A 9,274-nucleotide genomic window follows, 5' to 3' on the forward strand; every position below is an offset into this window, starting at 1 on the left:
TCAACACCTTTGTGCAACTTTGAGCACTTGTGTGCAGTGTTGAAAAAAAAAAGAAATACAAAACATAAATACTATTCAAATAATAAACATAATTAGAAATCTAAAGAAAACTACTTTGTTGACAAAAAAATCATTTTTCATCAAATTGTAATACATTATTTTGAAATAGACTTGGTAGAAGCAGCACAGTTCCAATCTTTTTTATCATCTTAATAATCTTTAATAGTGTAATAACCCTATAGACATGAATATTTGAAAGCAAACTTAGCTTAAACGCGCTGATAAAATAAAATTAGTCGACCGGCAAAAGTGTTAATAATTTAAGTTCGTTGTAATATTTTGACAATAATCGGGATTAATGCTGCATGTTATACCAATTTCGAATTCTAATAAAATTTAGAAATTATTTATGGCGTGGGCAGTAAAGCCACCATACATTTTTTTTTCACCACAAGTGCTCAAAGTTGCACAAATGTTGTGAAAAATTATAAAATTCAACTTTGAATGCATAATTTAAATAAAAAACATGTAGTAATAACAAAACAAGATTGTAGATTCAATAGCACATCTATTCAGGATTTATTTGCAAAAAACGGATTTAAGAAGAGCCTTAAATTGTGATCACAGCATTAAAAAGAACGAGCTTAAATCGCTTTCTTAAAAAACACACAAAATGTCGAAAATCTCAAAAACTATGATACTTGTGCCAGAGGTAAATTTTGATATTTAGATCAGTTGGGTTGTCGCCCATCCGCTGGTAAAGGATTATCCATTATTTACGCCACACCCTGTATGTTAGTCGGTATATTATATACTCGACTTTTACCAACTCACGTATTACACGTAACAACGAACTACGAAAACGACGATATACAAAATATTCTTTTCCCAAGACAAATGCGGCTGCCTGTTCAGTTTCTTTTAGATAAGAAACTATTTGTGTGTCTTGAATACTTAAAGTCTTTATTTATGAACCTATCTTGGCGCTGAAACCAGCTTTCTCATTATAGTGAAACAAGAGCTCGAACCTAAATAGGCAACATTGTGATACGAAACTATCCTTAGTAACAGGGACTTAATTTCTTAGTACATGATATTATTTAGAAAGCAAGACGTTTTATCTTGGTAATATCTTTTGTATGTCGCTACATAGTAAAAGATAAATAGCCGGAGGATATTATTAGAAGGTTTAGAGCTATTTATAACTGAGCCAATGGTTTAATTAGTAGTGAATGTCAGTGCTAAATATATAACTCGGCACGATACTCCGATTCGCCAAACTACAATTGTTTTTTTTTGTGACATCTTAGTATAGGACTCCTGCTAGCTCCTCCCAAACAAACCAATTGTCAACGTTTGAAAAACTAGTAATAACAAAGAAAATTAAAAGGACGGTCTTTTTCAAATAAAACTCAATGGTGAACATTTCTACAAGCAGATTATTTACATAGTTTGTCTATCAGAGAAGATGACGTGGCACTACCGTGTGTTCACGTGAATTCCTCAGCCATCCTGCTTTATACTCGCAGACATCCACAAACTACAGACATGACAGCTAAGTAGCAACGTCAGAAGATGCACACTGACGTCACAGTGCTAGTTCTACTCGTACAACAAACACTCAAACATGTCTAACTTCAAGTCTTCACAAGATCCGTGTAAACAGCTCTAAGTGTTTTCCTATTTCTCTTTGACATTAGTCGAAAATCCCAAACGACGTTCTCTCATGCATACACTCTATGCTCAGAAGGAATGTTTAATTTATTTAGATAGTCTCCCGTTACGCAAAGCTGAAGGCACGAACCTAATTACGTCTGTAATAAATATTCACTAGTGATAAACTCTGTGAATAATTTACGATGGTGTAAACGTTTAGTTTCACCACAGATTTGGGTGTTTGGCTATTTGTATACGTTTTCCAATTGAGATACTGTGCTGTTATTTGATAGGTATTCGAGAAAGATTAGTAAGCGAGTAGAGAAAATTGTTTTATACAGGAAAGTTCGAAACATTTCAAGAAAACAATGAATAATGTATAGACTGTATAGAGTTTGAACATAGATCCTTGAAAATTGTACATCAATATTTTATTTCAAAAGTGTGTTGCTAGATAGCTTTGTTCTCGATCATTATATATTCGTTTTCAAGTAACCACCAACTCTACAAGAACTTACCACAAAATTAGCAAGAACTTGTTGTTGATAAACTAAAAAGGTGTATCCATGTTCACGATATACGAATAAATTTAAACATATTCCTAACGAAAGCAATTTCAAATTCTAAACTCGAGGCAACTCCACCGCTTGATGCGTATGGAAGTTTCCAGAAAACACGTCTCTTATATTAAATACAAGTTAAATAAAGACAGTTTGCACAAGTATTGTTTGCTCATGTGGATCTTATTTGAGAAACAAGTATAATTCCGAAGAGTTTGAAGAGAATTCCTTAGGAAATTAATTTAATAAATTAGTTATGAAACAACAATACGAAGTTTTGCTTTTACAACTGACGCGAAAAGAATTTTGTTCGTTCATTACCATAGCTTTCGTGAAATAATTTTTAATATCAAAAATACGTCTAAAACAGTTCTCTGAGAACGTATTAAGGGTAATAAAACAAATTACAGAAGAAAGTTAAGCAGCTTTAAAGAACATGATCAAAGTCTATTTGCTTTGAAGAGTTTTATAAAGCCAACTATTCGCGAAATTATAAACATATTTAAACTTGAAGATTATAATAACAAGTGTTTGTAAATTATTCCAAGTCAATTAACATAATTTTCTAGTTGATAACACGTGCAAAATTATACGATATACCTAATGTTTCTACAACCCCGAAACCAGCTTAGGTAACATTTCCATAAAAATGACTAAACACAACCCAATTTCAATGACGCACGTTATAAAAAAATAACAATGCACGAATTTTTATGGTAATGTCACAATATTGCAAGGGTCCGAAACATTTTAATAAAATAGTCACAAAAAAGCGCATTTACATTTCAAAACATCAAAACACTGAATCGAGTCGTCTTAATCTGCGTACTTAATCCTTTGGGCATTACGAATGCGTCCGAGATTACTTAACTCTTGTCAAAAGATAACAGGGCCGGACCACACATTTATCGTATCCACCTCTAATTAAATCCCTTTATAAAGGCAGGGCCGGTGGGGCATAAGTCAGGTATTGCGAGATAAAGATTAATGCCTTCTTGTCAAATAATTTACGGTGTTGATAGGGATCCAGCTGTACTGTCCATTTTGCATGTTCCACGGCTTGTAGTTATATGCGTATTTTGTACGAATGAGTTATCGATAGAGTTGTTAATAAAGTGAGTAATGGTGGCGATAAAATAATGTTCGGGTGGCTTTGTAGCGTAATTTGTTTTGCAATAAAAGACGTAATGAGTCAGCATATGCAGAACTTGTATTTCTTGAGGCAACTTAAGAATAATAGCATTTTATTAAACATTTATTTGGTTGAGAGGATCTTTTCAAGTAATAGATTTTCTAAATATATTCTAAGCGTGGAAAGGCATGCGTGATAGATAGGTAGTAGCACAATCGACGGAATGACTAGTTGCAACTAAGTTGCATTAAGTATCAAATCCTTATATGGGTGACAATTTGCAAAGTTACACTGGCGTATAACACATAAAGACGCATCTTGGTTGTCATGAATACTAATGACTGGATCGTTAGAATAATGAACAGTTACTGCCCTCAAATATTGACATGTAACTGGAATGTGGCAAGCGCTCCATCAAAAATCTCAATCTAAAGGAAGATATAGTACAGGTTTTGTATATTTGATTTCAAAATTGTTTCGAACGTCTACCGCAAGAGCTAAAAGCTCTAATGGCTTTTGATCACCTCCGACTATTTTGGTTTTCCTCTGACGCACGTCAAACGAATGTACCCAAAGCACAACAACACATTTGCGTTCCAACAACATCGAATCATTCTGGAACACCGGATCGAACAAAACGACTATTTAAAAATCAAATCGCCAACTTGTCCCTGATTAGGCCGGTATGTTTTGTCTCAGATCAAACAAGTTCAGGAGTAATACGGCGCCTACACAAACACGCTACCTAATGTGTTTACCTCTAATTCCAAACAAAAGTTGTACGAACGGGCTCGACGTTGTTTGAGTACACTTTGTCTTTGCTGTTGTCGTTTTTACAGACGGATTTGAGCCAAGTTCTTAAGAGCAAAAAACTGAAGCGAAGCTTATTAGACCCTTGTAAGGATTTCACGTAGTTCATGGAAGCATGAAACAAGTACTGACCGTACTTGGCCCACGTTTTAGGGTATATTTATTGGTAGATTTGTTGCCTTTCCGCTCGGACGTGTAGTTGTTTTGAAACCTTTGTAAAACTTCATGTTTATTTAATAATGTTTTTGCGGATGTTTTACATAAAACATTTTGTATAGATTGCTGTAATATCAATGGAATTGATAACTTTTATATTAAAATCCTTAGAAATATAGACCACAACAAAACTATTGATTTTATTGTACTGTAAAGTAAGTCAATAATCGTATTGCTTCCAAATATTTGAATATACTGGACTTCATTTAAGTTGTGAATTTCAACAAGTCTGATAAAGATCTTTGATAATTGATTTATGAATAGGATCGAAACTTTGAGTAAGTTAGTCTTTTGAAGTTATATTAATTCGGTGCCTAGGGATTTGTAGACCTAATATTATTACGATTTGTGTTTGAATATTCTTAATGTTATGAAGTTCTTCACTAACGAAGTCAATTTAGTTTCGTAATAACACTGTCTGTCTTACGAACTTTGAAAAACTTTGCTAATTAACTGCCTATTTTAATCACGCATTGATTTTCTAAACCTATCTATTAAAGTTTTAGTTCAGTGACATCCATTAGGCACTCACTACTAGTTTTTATTACATGGACCAATAGGCAGGTTTTTATTCTAATCCAGAGCTGGAAAATGGAGGTTCAATTGGATTAAAACGTGTTTACACAAGTTCTATCCCAATCCTGTTACACTGAATCGCGCTGTTGAATCAATGAATCAGCTTCACACGCTAAAATACAATTGGCATAAAAAAAAACATTTGTTTTTCATTTACTTTAGATATGGATTTTTCGAACTCATTTTTTTGTGAACATCTTCATTGAAAAATAATTATGTACGAGAGTCCAGAATTTTGATGAATTAAGTTGTAACACCCGTAATAAAAAAGCTTGACTTGTTTTACTTAATTTTACTCAACCCTTAAGCCAACTTTGATTAAACAAGCCTTCGAGGAACTGATGGTAAAAAGACTGAAAAGATTTTATGTGTTCTTGTATTTTTAGTGCGATTTTAAAGAGTCCGGGATCAAGTCGCCTCCCCGGGCTGTCTTAAGAGTAAAGTTTGATCAAGTGGGAAACGTTCAAAAGTTTATACTTACTTTCCCGCAGGAAGTGAGATAAATATTCATGAGACTTAACTCAGGAAAACTTATTTCCACGTCAGTGTCTGTCCGTCTGTACATTTGTAATGAAACGACTTATAACAGACTGTTTTAATACTTTTAATTTTGCAACTCTTTAATATTCCAGCTGTATACTTCAACTTAATTCAGTTGCGTTTTAACTTTTAAACTCTATATAAGATTATATTATGGACTTAATTATTAAGCATTTGATGAGAAAAATTAAAACGGGGACTGGTGATGCAGTCGGCTTGAAATGGTTTCCGTAATTACAACAAAAGGAAAAATGTTGACGCTTATTTCGTTGCAAGAGAAGTAGAAATTAAAATTTCCGACGTTTATATTTATTGCACGCAGAAGCAGTATTCTGGAATTGCTGAAATGTAAACAAAGATGTGTTGCTTTAAAACGGGAATATTATGAAGTTTTTAATAAAATATGGTTTCCCTTCCCTCTTGACATGGATGTTGTAGGTGACTTAGAGAGTCATTCAGGGGAAAAAGCTAGGGGCATCCACCTGTGCACTTTAGAAAAAATGCTATGTGGGGTAATATCAAAAGTTTTACGTTTATTAATTTATGGACATAGGGGAACACCCTAAGAGAAAAAAATGTGGAAACTTATTTTTTAATAAATGTTACGATTTTCTGTGCATTAAATCTTCATAACAATAAATAATTAATATTAATGGGACACCATTACAACCAACGCTTTGCAACTTTTTAAATTATTTTGGTCTCGTAAGAGTTTAATACGTAGCTTTTATAGGAATTGGTTGGTTAAACACAATAACAATAATAAATTAAAATTAAAAAAATCATACTTAATAACGAAAAAAATATCTCTTATATTATTCTTAATCATATTAGAACTCTATTACAAAGCCATAAAGTACATAATCCATTCTCAATCAAGTTCCTACGTCTATGCGTAAACCCTTAAACAAGACACATTTTGTTACCCAAGAGGTATTTTACGTCGTTAGTGAGTTCGTAGACGACCACAAGCTTACGTGTGGAAAACTTCTAACTTCAAACAGTGATAAAACATACTTTGCGAGATATTTTCACAACTTTTTAATGTTGCAGCACCCTTAAGTGAAGCTAAGCCCCTTAATGTTAAGTAGAAGCTGTGATCCTAATATGATGGAGACGTGAGATGACTATTATTAAAAAAAATATACGAAGAAAAATGACTTGAATATTTTAGACATTTTAAAACGTAGACTAAAGTTTTAAATGTCTAAGAATTTTAAATGCGTTTTAGTTTGGTGTTATTCTCAGTTTCTATAAAATATTTGTGTGTCTAGGATAAAATGTTCAAATGCTGGTGGAGTCAAACTGGGGGATCGTATGAATTTTTCATGTCGACTTTAGTAAAGCTACAAGTGAAATACGCATCCTGTTGTACCGGCTTATCTTGTGCGCGCAAAAAGTGCGTGGAAACATAGTACGAGTAACACTGCAGTATAACATTTAAAATAAAATCGGAAGTTTTTTCTATACCTCTGTCATGGATTCGGTAGCAGTGTAAGTATTTTCGATGCCCTAGTTGGATCTCATACGGTCTGCTTAATCCCGTCGATATTAAAGAGGCGCGATTATAGTATAAAATGAATATGATAAGTCAAAGTCAAAATATGTTTTATTTGATAATTTTTTAACAAGTATCGTCATCGATAGCTTTATTTATCGGCGGTTGGATACAATCACAATAAAATTTTAGCCATTAAGTGAACATTCAACCATACTAAGAGAGTTCGCAAACTGTGAATACATTATTATCTAAAAACCTCACAAAAATACCGACTCGTTAGGTGTCAAAAGATGTCAAAGACGCAATCGAAAGTATAATATTGAATAAGAAAAATATAGGTATCATTTTTCAAAGGAAAATATGAAGTAATTGCCTTTATGACTCCTTCAAGATGTCCTAGAGTGTCGTAATGAGCACTTTGGAAAGTTTCTTTTTTAAGATTCTTGCTCTTTCTTTACCCTCAGCTTTTAGTTGTTTAATAACGTCTTTTCATTTCCATTAGAGAAGTGGTATTTAAAAACCTACGTAATAGAAGTAATTTTACAAATGTAGGAATTGTGTTTTAAATTAAAACGAAGTACCTAGAATCCAACTGTTGTGTGCGGAGTTTCACAGTATAATATACATTAACAGCATTTTTAGTGTCGACGAAAATTACAAAATAATAACGTCAATTAAATCTAAGTGCTATGAAAATAACTACTCACTAATAACTTCTAGTTGAGTCTAAAAGACAAATGGATAGTAAAGCGAGTAGATAAACATTGAAATACACAAATTTATCTAGCAAATATAAATTTTAGTTCATATGTGCTAAAATATATATTTGTAAGAAAACAGTTAGACCACATAATCCGCGAGCGCAACGTGAGGTATCAAAAGCTGCTGTCAAAACGTCTCTACTCCGCAACCATTCTTAGTCATGAACAATTTTATTTTCACCTCGCAAGTGGCTCGCGTTGCAAGAAATACGTACTTTTCAAAGTCATCTGACATAAACTGGCTCTCTTAAACTAAACAGACACCAAGTTTCAGTGTTCGAGCGAGCGAAGCGAGAAACTTTAAGTTTGTGGCCACGAGTGACGGTTTTTCGTCGATAAGACCGCACTAAGCTTCGGCTAGAATATGATTTATTTTGTTTTAACAAGAACTTTGTAATCTTGGATTAGTTTGTGAGTTACATGTTAGTTGCTTTGAAAATAATTTGAACTGCATAACAGATATTGAACGTTACAGACATATTCTATTATTGCTATACAGATACACATAACACGAAAATGTTTCATACACCTCTCTCTTCCAATTAGGTATAACCAGTGTATTTATAATGGAATGAGGAAAAATCCAAAAAACAAGAAACGAAAACCCCAAACTAATAAAAAACTCACAGTTTATTAAGTACATTTACATGTACTAAATTCAAAAACACTTCAATATCAAAACTCAATTTTAGTCCAACTTCAACATTTACGTTAAACGCAATGAGCAAAAAGAAACATCGGACCAGAAAGTGGTTTTCGCTGTCATTACAGCTCATTTTCCTGAAAAGCTTTTATAGGTGATGTTAACTTTCCAACCTCTCAACTATCATTATCTCGAGCTCACCTAAAGAATTCCTTTTAAATGTCTTGCTTACCTGGTTCGCTGAATACTTTTAGAATACGTTATGCTTTCTAGAACTATGCTTTGACTGCAACATATATGTATCTCTACATATAGATTCCCATTCTGTCGTATGGTTAGTGGTCAACCTGGTGTCAAATTTATTCAAGCCATGGCTAAACGACTGTTATCTTATTAGACAACAATCGGGACCGACTATTTACGTGCCCTCCGTAGCACGAAGACGCTCAGTTCAAATACCACTATGCGGTCACCCATCTATAGATCGACCACGCCAAAGGTTGCTTAACCCACTGATCTAAATAATATAAAAAAACTGCACATAAATATTATTTTTAAAAATATCCGACACATTTTTGCGTTCTCATTTCTTGGTATAGGTAAACAAACAAACACATTCAGTATTTATTACATAGAATATTGAATAACTATCCTATCAGTGAAATAAAAACATGAACATTGAACATTGTGCCAAAAATAAATGAAAGCCGAATTCCTATAATATCATCCATTGGCACACAATAGTATTGTCATCCATTCATGAAGCATGAAGCTAAACTATTTTATTTATAAATAAACAAATATCACTGTACCTCGATTCTCTACCACTATCGACTACCGACAACCGGCTAGCAATCGAAATTTTGACTTTTAGAATGT

This window comes from Anticarsia gemmatalis, chromosome 10 (genome assembly GCF_050436995.1).
Source record: "Anticarsia gemmatalis isolate Benzon Research Colony breed Stoneville strain chromosome 10, ilAntGemm2 primary, whole genome shotgun sequence".
In the NCBI taxonomy this organism is placed as follows: Eukaryota; Metazoa; Arthropoda; class Insecta; order Lepidoptera; family Erebidae; genus Anticarsia; species Anticarsia gemmatalis.